Here is a 12,638-nt window from a genome sequence, read left to right as displayed (position 1 = left end):
CTCATATCTTTCCATAGACTGTATGAAATAGTGGACATGGCCACTGTGACATCACCCATTAGTTTGTGGGCTCTCTTTTAGAAGACATTGGATTTTTAAAGCTAAAGGTGATCATATTTGGACACGATCAGAGGTAACCAATGCAAATATTTGTGAGCAAAAAACAGGCTTAAAACCATATTTCAAAACTGAACATTCAAGGGTTTCTTAGTACAACCAAATACTGAACATATCTTTTCTTAAGGCGACACCTCTGTGACTGTTGGGTTACACCATTGTTTAATTAGCTTACCTGACGTTGTCGCCCTGGTAGCAACTTCTCAACGGACAGCAACTGCTTGTCACTCAAAACGGCCATGCCCTTAATAATGCAAAACTGTAAGCCTTGATAACATTTAAACTAGTGAGTTAAATAAAAATTCAGCCACTGTACAGTTGTCAAATTAGCTATTGAGACCAAAACCATTCTTTGTACCAGGCTGTAAACATGTTTATTATTGCTGTTGGGCATTTTAACAAGGGGGTCTACTGGACTCACTTTTGAAGCCAGCCTCAAGTGGCCATTAGAGGAACTGCAGTTTTTGTCACTTCCGCATTGATAAGATCGGCACTTATTTTGGATTGGTTTATCAGATATCCTTCCTTGACACAAGTAAAGAATTTGAGTTTGTTAAATTTGGGTTTTGGGGTAATCTGATGCATACAGGTATGTCACTTATGGCTCAAGTGATGTTTTTATGATGGGGACACAAGTGAACAATGGAAAACTTAATTCACAGAAAGCAACAATTTTTATTTTTCTTCTTAGTAATCCTACAGATTAACTGAGATGAATGAAGATGAATGGGTTGAATGCTACATAAAGACTGCACCAATCTTTGCTGGGATCATCTTAATTTTCAGCAAACAACATCTAATGATGCTGTAATCTCATGCACATTCTGCAGAGTTGCAGCAAGCAGGTAGTCTTTATAAAAGTAAAGTTTGCATTCAGGGGATGATATAGCTGTTTTCATGTATTGCAGGGGAAGTTCAGACCTGCAGGATTAACTCACGCTCTGACACTTGAATTTATTTCTGCTACTACATGTTATTGTAACACTTGATTTTGTTATATGACTCTTACTCTTCAAATGTAATTCAACTGCTCTCAGCGCTTACCTGTCAAATTACAGTTTCAGCTGCTTTCACTTAATATTCTTTAACTGAGAGTGCATATGCTTTCATTTTTGGTGGTCAAAGGTCAAGGTCTCTGTGACCTTGAGTTCATCCTATTCTTGTGGACATGATATCTCAAGAACTCATTGAGAGGATTTCCTCAAATTTGGCACAAACATCCACTTAGACTCAAGGATGAAATAATTAGATTTTGAAGGTCAAAGATCAAGGTCACTGTGACCTCGACTCATTCTTGTCAATGCAATATCTCATGGCCCTGATGGAATTTCCTGAAATTTGGCTCAAGTGTCTGCCTTGACTTAAGGATGATTAGATTTTGCCGATCAAAGGTCAAGGTCACTGTGACCTCACAGAATGCTTTTTGGCCATAAGTCAAGAATTCATCGCTAATTATTACAAAAGTACACACAAATGTCTCATAGGATGAAATGATGAAATGATGACGTTATATCCTAAAGGTCAAAGGTTAACTTCACTGTCACATAATGTTCTGCAAAAATACTTTTCACTTTTCTGGACGTTTTCATGTTTTAGAATATGTAGCTTCTTTGCAGCACACTCATATTTGAAGTATTGTCAACATGAGTCTGGACGGACATGTATTTAAACTGTAACTATAACTGGAAACAGAAACACAAATCAGTAATTCTAGCTCTCTGATTTTTTTGGCTTTTCTTGTTAAAGTTGACAAGTGTTGGTGAAATGTAAAAAGACATATTCTACCTCAAGATATGGTTCTGTTTGCTCTCCCCTTTAGTTTGCTCTGTTTGCTTATTTGATGCTTAATTTCTGTGACTGGGACTTAAATGCAGAAACCAGTCCCTGATTAGCTTTAGAGTCAGCACCATGGACAGTTGTCACAACACTTTTTTGCAGCACTCACAGCTAACATATCTAACAGCCAAATCCAACCTAAGACTAATTATATACTTTTAAGAAACATTTTAACCTCATCAGCCTTCCTTATTCCAAAGAATATACAGTAAAAGAGGACAAGTGAAGTGTATTCAGCCTTTTTTTGCCCTCATGCTCTGTGTCACACTGATCCCATTACATTGATTCATACTGGGCAGCAGCTCATTGCTGCTGCAGTCTCACGCTGAGCAGTCCGATGGTGCTTGTTTAGGAAAGTAACACTCCGAATTACACATTCACTCTCCTTTCCCAGAGTTTCCCAGCATGCCATGGAGTCCAACCAATGCTCTTCACGTCATGGGCTGATTTTTCTAACCACTCAGCTACCGCCACCCCCTCAACTTCTTTCAGCTTGAACTGACATGTTCCTGATAATGATCAACATCAGGCTATTTTGCTAAATGTCACAGGGTACTTTTAAGCTGGTGGTTTATATGAGCTGCCTGTTTGTAGAAAATCTTTACAGCCGAGTTATATTTCCATGCAATATCTCTATGGTTGTGTCTTGCTGCTTTGTGGCTCCATGTAAAGCCTGCCCAGCTGCCTCATATCCTACTTAGCTGTCTTTGATGTAGACAAATGCACCAATCAGGGACTCTCTTTTCTAATTATCCTCCACTCACCGTTCTGTGTCAGGCAGGGACCTGCCCCTTCTTCCATGATGGCACTGATGGTTGATTCAACTTGTTCTTTTTTTGCTTTTCTGTTTATTGCAGTCTTTCATCGCTGACGACTGGCAGACGATCTGAGGACATCAAACTCAAGGTAATTATTCCCATTGTTTTGTGCTCTACAGAGGCTCAGCCTGATGAATGAAAATGACTCACACCTGCTTTACACAGACGCACACTATAGTTTGTCCACCATAAGGGACATTGTGTAACATCTATAGGGGTTTTGTCTTCAGAGTGTTGCCACGATGCACACTGACTGATACAGAAAGAAGTTTATTCAGGTGGGTAAAGTGACCGGCCCGCACACTTGGAGATCATCAGGTCAGCTCTCACTACAGCCAGAGCGTCCATCTTAGTCAGTGCGTCCTTGACCAAAACACACAGGAGACCTGCTGCTGTGGGGGTGCTGATCCTGCAGTCTGTTCGATAAGATTAATAATGTGCCTATGAGAGTTAGTACTTGAGGCTATAGCATTCAGCCTTTTTCATATGAAGCTAATTTTAATGACATGCCTTCATTACTGCGTTTGTATTTCACATGCTTTTGTGTTGGATGTTTTGCGAATGTCCTGCTTGTATTTCTGAATATCTCGTGTTGGGGGACATGCAAGTTTTGTTTTTCAGCAGGATGAAAATCCCCTCCTGAATCAATGCCCAAATAACTGACCATGTCTTGGAAATGTCACAGAATCTGCATGCTTCACTGACGCCACGGCTTACTCAGTGCTATGAAAGAGCAAATCTCTGCCCCTGTGCAACCTGCAGGTGGTTGTGTAGTCACAGTGTCTCCACTGTAAACAAGGCAGAATTAAGTTTGCGCTCTTTCATTACTAGATAAGCACTGGAGGACCTTTGAGTTTACTGAAATAAAGATAGCATTTCTATCAAAAATATTTGCACCTTACAGTCAGGTAAAAAAAAAATGCTGAAATGTTGGACAATAATTCCAATTACAGGATCTCATTTCGCATATGTATGCGTCTGATTTTGTTTACCTGCCAGCAATCATTAGGACAAACTGATTGAAATTCCAGAAAGAAATTTAAGCTTGGGTGTGCAGAAATCTGGAAAAGGAAAACAGAAATGCCAGAGTTTGAAAATACACCCTCCTCCTGCTCCCATCTGTCCTAAGCCCCTCCCTCTGCATGATCCCAGGCATATGCACAGGCTTTATACAGTAACCCAGAGTTTCCCATACATTAATATATCTAATCATATTCCATTGTCTTTTACTTCACTCAGCCCCTCCTTGCCTCTAATGCTTTCTCTGTTTATCAGACCATTAATAAGACACAGATTAGCTAGCAAGCGCCTTACGATTCCCCCGCCTTGCTCCCCGCTGCTATGAACTGCTTCAACAGGAGGAGAGCAGGCAGCAGCTCAGGAGCTAAGTGACTGTAGCAGCTCTAATTCAGCCGGCACAAATCCACCATCTTCAGTTGTCACAGTTGGCTGTTGGTCAGCAGCAGTGCCAGGTCTCACCTGTGCAACAGCAGCAACAGAAAGTTTGCAGATACGGTGGGCAATGGGGACTGTCCAACCCACTCTGTAGCTGGGGTTTGCCCTGGCTGGATTTGGGTTGCTGTGGCTGCTGACTGAGGGTTTGTCTGCACAGCTGCTGCCCACTGTTTTCCTGAGGTTGTCTGTCATTTGTTCTCAGATTCTCTTTTAGATAAATCTGTCTTTCTTTTTTGGGATGCGTTGCAGTGTAGGCAGTTGTTGACAATGCTGGAATAGTTACTTTCTCTGCAGGAGTCTCCATCACTGAAACAGGCTTTCACCACCTGAAGGGACATGTAGGCACATCTGCATTTCTAGAACAGTCAATAGAAACACCCTGTCTCTGGAAAGGCCTGGGATTGGCCAAAGTCTCACTTCAAGGGCTGGATTTTCTGAAGATTGAAAACAGAGTGAGCATGAAGTCTCAGTTCATTTGAATAACAATAAACATAAAGTTTATTATGGGATTTTGCCAGATGCTGCCAAAAGTAAAACTGCCTCAGCTTTAAGTTCCCAAAAGCATGAACCAAATAATAAGATAATCTTCCCAGGATGACAAACTCAGAGGAAGAGCAACACAGACATGGGTGAGGAAAACCTATAGGTTGCACTAATATACGTCCAGATAGAGGGCAGCGTAGTGGTGCAGCAAAAGAGTTCCAGGTTCAAACACGGCTTAAACTCTGTGTGGAGTTTGCATGTTCTCCCTGTGCTAGCATGGGGTTTATAAGTTTGATTTATATTTACAATAGTTTTATATAAATACATTTTGCTATATATTTATTTTTATTTGAAATCCATCTTTAAAAATAGAAAAACATCAGCATGCTAATATGCTAATGCTAAGCACATATAATGCTACTATTATCACCATCTTACTTTGGTCTGTTAGCACGCATTCATGACAACATTTGCTAATTAGCACCAAACACAAAGTGCAGTTGAGTCTGACGGGGATGTTTCTATTTTTGCAGGTATTTGGACATAAACCAAAGTGTTGGACAAATTGAACATTTGATTTGAGGATAGAGGTAGATGGAAACTCATCACCAAAGTATTGCAGTTTATACTGTGAAGAACATGAATGTCCATACCAATGCATCCAATGGCTGTTGAAGCATTTGTCTCTGTACCAAAAATGTCAAGCTGATTGTATTGCTGGAGGGAAAGTCAGGGGAGCAGCCAAGTCATTAAGCATTATCCAACAGGGACCATGGATATGTGCTCCAGATTTCATGGCAATTTATCCAATAATTGTTGAGATATTTCACTCTGGATCCAAGTGGTTGACCAACTGACCAACCCATCTGCATTGTAACAGCACAGCCAACAGAAAAGAATAACCAGGCAGTTAACTTAATTGCTAAAGCTTAACAGACAAATCCAAGAAAGAAAGAAAGAAAGAAAGAAAGAAAGAAAGAAAAGGACAAAGGCCATACTGGTCTCAGTATTTGATTGACACGTGATCTTTTGGGAGTTAATACCATGTTGCCGAAATGAAAGAAGCCAGAATCTCACAGATTACCACTTTAAATGTCAAAAACAGAAATGCAAATGAGGCATAATGACCCCCCTGCCCTGTCAATAATAGCATTTCAGAGCGAGTCTCTTTTTACATTGATCTCTGTAATTCCTTTTCCCCTTGAAGAGATGACAGGATTTGTCACCTGGTCTGAAAGGCCCTCTGTTGTGTCATATTCCCTGGTGCGACTGACGTGTGGATCGGCCCCCAGTGTGTCGCTCCCAATAGGCAGCTCAGCACCATTGATCTGCAGTTACTGAGCCATGGTTGCTCTAGTTAGTGTAGGTTGAAGACAAAACCAACACCGAAAAGGATAGAGAGAGGAAGACAGAGGGCTTTCAACCATCAGCAAGTTATGGCTGATCAGATGTCACCAAAATAGAAGCGATGAGCAGAACTGAACTTACTTTAGACTGGATGTGTCAGAAAGAACACCAAGAAGACGCCTGAGGCAAATACAGACTTCAGTACACTGTAGACTCTTTTAAGCCATTCCAGCTGATAAAAGATGTCCTTCTGCACTCATGTGTTGGGGGATGTGTGCTCCGTTAAAGCCACTTTAGGACAAGTAATGAGGAATGATCCAGAACACCTTTTTATCAAACACACAAGAAAGACCCACCTCGGGTCATTTCTCCTCTCAAACCACTTCACCTTAAAGCACAAGTTTTGCCGCTGCCTAAAAATAGTGAGTTGACTGACCTAGTTCAGAATTCTGTCCAAAGTTTTGGATCTTTTTTAAAAGTTGCAATGCAGAACTCATTGATTGAACTCAATGAACTCAGCCATTGCCCTATATTTTTACAGCCTTCTTATTCATCTTTATAGACTTGTTAAAAGAGAGAAACTGTGGCCGAATGATGAGTGTGTGGGTTGTTTGTGTACCCGCCACCACGTCTGTTGATATTATCACAGCTATACATAACTGTATTCGAGATCCAGGAAATTTCACTTCACCATCGACATCCACCAGCCTCCAGAGAAATAGATTTACCTAAGGATCTGGGCATTTTTTGGGAGAAGCAGTGGATTATTTAATCAATTTTCCCTCCTTGTGCACACAGCGTAATAAATATGTAGTACTATATTTGTGCCATGAACACTGCTGATCCGTAATTCAGAAAGACTGCATGGAAAATTCAATATCTGGTAGCCTTTACAGCTAACTGTGTTTGGATTGCATTATCCATTCAGGATGTAATGAAGAGATTGTACAAAAACAAAATGAAGGGGCAACACTATAAACAGATAGCATCCTGCCTGGTTCAATTTGTGTGTTAAAAACAACAGAATGCTATTTGGGAAAGGCTAATAAAAAGTGCAACTAAAAAGGAGAGATGTAGGCAGAAAAGGGACTTTTAAGATTCTGGCACATGTTCAGGGAATATGAAATAATATCTCAAAATATACGAGAACAAGCTCTCAATGCTGGAGGAACTGTGGAGAAGATAGTGCTAACTATTTACATATTTTCTACCTGTGTAAAGTATTAAATACATATTGGTTAAAAGTGTTTACATTGATGGATGGAGTATAACATTTTGGGAAAACCTCCAGCTACTCTTAGTCAGGCTGAAAAATACCTATTCAGAATCTTGAGAACCACAGCACTGAAACAGATAACCAAAGGGTGGAAAAAAACTGACCCACCCAGATTTAATAAAATTGAAAAATGTGATTCAAGAAGTAAAATTCATGGAGAAAGTGACTCACAAAATAAGGACTAGGGAAGATGTGTTTGAGAAAAGGTGGCTTATAGAAGATGGGAGACTGTAACTAAACTGTCAGTGTATTTAATGTATAAAAATGTGTACAGTATATGAGATATTAGAACTGACTAGTTATTATCTTCTACTATTAGTTATCCCACATCTCTTCAACCGATTAAAAAACCTTATATTGTTAAGTTATAGCCATTGTCATATTACTGTAAGTATGAAGACGTGAGGAACATGTTGTTTCAAAATGAGAACATGGGGATATGAAGTGCACTCAATACGAACCTTCGTGATAATGAACTTTATTTATAGCAGGGAAAAAAGAAATCTTCAGCATGTAATTTTACCTTGATCATAATTAATTTTATTTTTAGCAGAAAAAAAAATCCATCATACAACGTTCTTTTTCTATGTTAAGAAGTATGTTAACAAGTTATCATATAGGAACCCTAATTAAATGTCATATTTGCTGGAACTGTCTCTATATTGTGAAAGAAGTACATGAGACACATAAACACATGTCCTTCTCCCCTCCCACTACCACTAATGGCACTTGTTAGGATAAAACCCCAGCTTGGTTAGCAACAACCAATCAGAGTTAAAGAGTACCTAACACAGCCGATGAGTCTCACATGGCACGTTTTTTTGTGGCCTCAAATAATGCGCAACTAGCATGCTCAAATGCTAGAGCAACGCTAAAGCAGCGTGCACACGTTTCCATTTCAGGGTGGGGAGGCGGCACCCTGACATAAACCGAGTTAGACTTTGGAACGCAGCAGCGCTCACCGCATGACATGTGACGAGGAACAACATATCAGCTGACAGATATCTTTCCCTTCTTCCATAAATATTGGTCTGTGAGAAATATGGAGCAGAAGTTGATCATAGTGCAGAGCTGCCAGAGCTTTACATCTATCCCACTGATGATAGGCCCACACGCTTATAAAAAGTGCCTGGAAGAAGATCAGCTCTGCACTCAAGATTTCAGGTAAACAGGCTATGATACGGTGCTTTGTTAAGGTTGCTTAGCAACTTCAGAATCAACCTGCTGCCGCGCTCCTGAAAGCTGGCTGAAAAAGGCACAAACGTAGTGCCCAGCGTCCGATCCGACACAGCATTTTTACGACCCCTAATGCAAACACATTCTCACCCTGACCTCGTCACATATTGACAAGCTTGGTCATGGACCTTCCACGTCCACATACAGCGTGCAAGGTACCCTGGATGTGTTGGTTGTTGATGTTCTGGGACACCATGTCAAGTTCTGTTACATGCATTGTGTTTTCACAAGATACACTCTGTTTTTACCAGAAATTTTACATTTACATACAGTCTCTTTCAAAATAAACGCACTACGTGGGTACAACACTGTGAATTAGGGGTGTAACGGTACGCAAAAATCTCGGTTCGGTACGTACCTCCGTACACAAGTCACGGTTTGGTTTTTTTCGGTACAGTAATGAAAAAAAATAGACAACTATTAAATATCTTTTACTTATTGGTAACCTTATTAAAACATACCACCACAGCAGTTAACTCTTTTTACACAATTTTTGAATGAAACAAATATATATATAAAATCCTGCTTTTTCACAGTTTGAATGAAAATAGAAATATAAAAATGAAAAAAAAAAAATCCTGCTGTTTTTTTAACACATTTTTTGAATGAAAAATATAAATATAAATTTCTGCTTTAACAGTTTTACTCAATTAAAATAAAAAGTATAGTGCAGCTGGTCAGCTTTAAAGCCTGCTCAGATTCAGTTTTACTAGGAACTTACTTAGCTTTCCCACTTTGTTAAAGTGCAGTAAACAAAACATGCTTATATCTAAAGTGCAGCTTAAACAATTTTACTCAACTCCAGTGGCGTTGGTTATTTCTTTAGTGCGATGGTCAGGGAAACGCTCTTTCTTTTTAAACGACGACGATATCGTAGTTTGCACCAGATTGCTTTTTCTAGTCGTGCCGGTTAACGTTCAAACTTGGGTGGTGTGGCTTTAGATGCGTTAGCATGTTAGACGTGTTTCCAAGTACATACCCGACCGCTGTTCTGCAGTGTCGGCACACTGCTTTTGTCTTGTCCACTTGTTTATTTCCATCTTCGTATTTTACCCTGAAACTAAAGTGTTCCCAAACGGAGGACTTAAGGTTTGCGGTTGGGTCTTCAGGTTCGTCAGGCTCACTTGCCATGTTGTCAAAATGTGAGAATTCGCTGCACAAAGTGAAAGCGGAGATTTATGGGACTCGGTCTGTCACTCAATTATGTCCGTCGAGGAACTAGATATTTTAAATGGTTTGGCTCGCAAAAACGGAATTAAAATAAAACAAAATAAAATAAAATAATATCCTGCGCCCAATAATTCGGTACAGGGTCGTGCCAAACGGAAAGTCGCGTACCGAACGGTTCGACACAAATACATGTACCGTTACGGCCCTACCGTGAATTGATGTTTTTTTTTCCTTCAACAACAAAACACATGGTTAGGGTTAGGAAAAAAGAACAGGGTTTGGCTTTATGGGATGCGAACACCGCTCTCTCGGGTAAAAGTCGATGTTTGTTGTTGTCAAGTATGAATCAAGATTCTGTTACTGCATTGCCTATTTCTTACCTCAGATGTTTTTAGAGACATATTTTAGTTGGCTGTTCGGCTTTAAACTTGAAAAGTTGGTCCAGCTGGTGCGTGGTGCTTGGTGTGGTCCCATCCAACTGTATCTGCGTGGGGGTCTCAGACTTTACCAACTGCGGCTTTAAGTCTCAACACTCAACATTTAACGTCACAATAATAGTGATTTTTATTAATTTTATTATTTATTGATTAACATCAATATATTACAGTGTAGTAAGGTATAATACTTACAACATTGCAAGTAAACGCACAATACATTTCCATATCAAAGCAAACAAACGTGCATAAAAAAACTGCAAGTAGGCTACTGACTACACTGCACACACACGTAAATACACGCACAGAAATACACATACACACACTCCTACTTTAGAGGTAAGACAGGTCAGCAGGTGAGCAAGTTAAGGAGAGGGGGTCTGACAAAGAAGAGACTTGAAACAGAGGAGAGAGAAGAAAGAAGCGAGAGTAAAGATGGAGCGAGAGAGACATAAAAAAAGAGGGCAATTTGCACGTCATGTTGCCGTCTTCTTGCCAAGGCAACTCGGAAATTTGCTGCGTCTATATATAGCAACAAAGATAGTAAGAACCTTATGCACGCACACACACACACACACACACACACACACACACACACACACACACCTACCCCTTGGCAGAGCAGTGATTTGCAGCAGACCCATGATCAAAACAGCATGGTCAGCTGTATCTTTACACACACACACACACACACACACACACACACACATACACACACACACACTGGCTGGTTGTTGACAGTTAGGTCTGAAGTGGATTGTGCTCATTAGGTGGGGTTGCAGATTGGTTTCTATTTATAGCCAGCAGCAGGCAGCAGGCTCAGCAGTAGCAGCAGCCGCATGGAGGTGTTTGAAGTAGCACAGGCCTCTGGTGGGCCGCGCTAACGAGATGCATCCGGAGCCGATCGCTTTCTGAGCTGCAGGAGTTCAACTCTGATCGTTAGCATGGCGTGGGTTAGTATGATTCAGGTCAGTTATTTATAGCAGACTGGTATTTGACATGATTTTGATTGTATAATATGGAGTAGGACAAACAGTCTCCAGCAATATATTTGATGCTGTATGTTAGCAGCAGAAGTATCAAAGTATTAATATCTTCATAAGATTAAAATTCCTGGAATTGCGTCTCAATCCATACCCACATCAAAATTACCCCCATGGCCTTACTTTCCAACGAATTTCTTTTAGGTCTGTTTAAAAGTGTTTGAAATCCCTCTAACAAGCAAAAGCAAGACCGAAACCCTAACCTGTGTACAGGAAGCACAGAGGATCTCTTTACAAACCAAGCACTGGGATTTTATTAATAGATTGGTTCAGTTTACCTCTGTCTTCCTGAAGCCCTAGTTTGGCTTTATGCCTGCCAGTCACCTTCGCCTCAGGCTTGATGCTTTCAAAGTAGTCAGCTTCTCCAGGTGAGTGATGAGTGCTGGGTAAGAAGTGTTGAGACAGAGGGGCTTGAACATCTAACTGAGAGGGATGAAGGTGGGACTATCAAAACACTGAGCTGCTGACTCAAGGTGAAACGTTGAACACTAGGAAAACATCGCAGCAGCAGCCAAAGAATACAGGAGGGAACGAGAAATATGAAAGAGGAGTGAACGTATCAGAAAGGAATGTGTGAATGCAAGTGATGCTTGGCTAACGTGGTATACACCTTTAAGTGTAACTAGACCCAGGCTAATAATTCTCTAAAGGTGTTTTCAAACTTGGTCCTTTTCAGCTCTCTAAACAGACTTCGAGAGGTGACTCTGCATTTTTTTTGGCATATGTGAACACTCCAACAGAACTCAGACCCCTCTGAAGCGAACCGTACTCAGACCATCTCGGGAGGTGGTCTGAGTTTAATTGGCTTCAAGTCTGCATTGCAGTTCGCTTAACCTATGCCTTGCGAACACAAAGCACACCAGGTTCGCTTTGCTCTTCGCCATTGTATTTAGCCCTCTAGATCACATGCTATTGCATTGGTCTGTAAAAACAGACCAAACCATGTCGGCCTGTAGCGCTTGCAAGGAGGCAGGCTGAGGAGTAGTTTTGTCCACGCTTCCATGGACAAAACTGCACGTCTCCAGGTGTGGAATGTAGAAACAGCAACAGTCTATAGCACAGAAACACTAAGGTTTTTCTTATATTAAGTTCATCTGAAAGTGAGGGGGCTTCATAAGTCCCCTTTCAAATGAACCAACAATGTGAACACAAAAAAAATTGGGAACTTTTTCTGGTGGTTCAATTTTTGGTATACATTAAGAGGACTGAGTTCAGCTTGTTTAAAAGGGACTATGCAAAAACACCCAGAAAGGCATAGGGTCCATTTCAGTACCGGGGCGGGCGACACATATTAGGTGCGGATATTGGACTCCTTCCCCAGAGAATATGAATGTCAGACCTTTCGTGTCCTACAATTTCCATGCGCATATTTGTGGTGGAAATGTCTTCAGTATACGTTCATGGATGTAAAGGAAAGCACGAA

At 40.7% G+C, this 12,638-nt stretch overlaps 1 protein-coding gene across 1 annotated transcript in view; it reads left to right on the top strand.

The window, feature by feature from the left end:
* The first annotated feature begins 2,807 nt into the window (after nt 1-2,807).
* The window catches only part of LOC117255903 (protein phosphatase 1 regulatory subunit 29-like), an 88,059-nt gene continuing 78,228 nt past the window's right edge, over nt 2,808-12,638 (top strand). The window contains exon 1 of the mRNA XM_033625143.2: nt 2,808-2,859. The gene's annotated coding sequence lies outside the window, so the exon portion shown is untranslated. The remainder of the gene's footprint in view (nt 2,860-12,638) is intronic.

The sequence above is a fragment of the Epinephelus lanceolatus genome, chromosome 3 (assembly GCF_041903045.1).
Source record: "Epinephelus lanceolatus isolate andai-2023 chromosome 3, ASM4190304v1, whole genome shotgun sequence".
In the NCBI taxonomy this organism is placed as follows: Eukaryota; Metazoa; Chordata; class Actinopteri; order Perciformes; family Serranidae; genus Epinephelus; species Epinephelus lanceolatus.
Note: the sequence above shows the minus strand (reverse complement) of the source record. Positions and strands in the feature narration are given on the sequence as shown.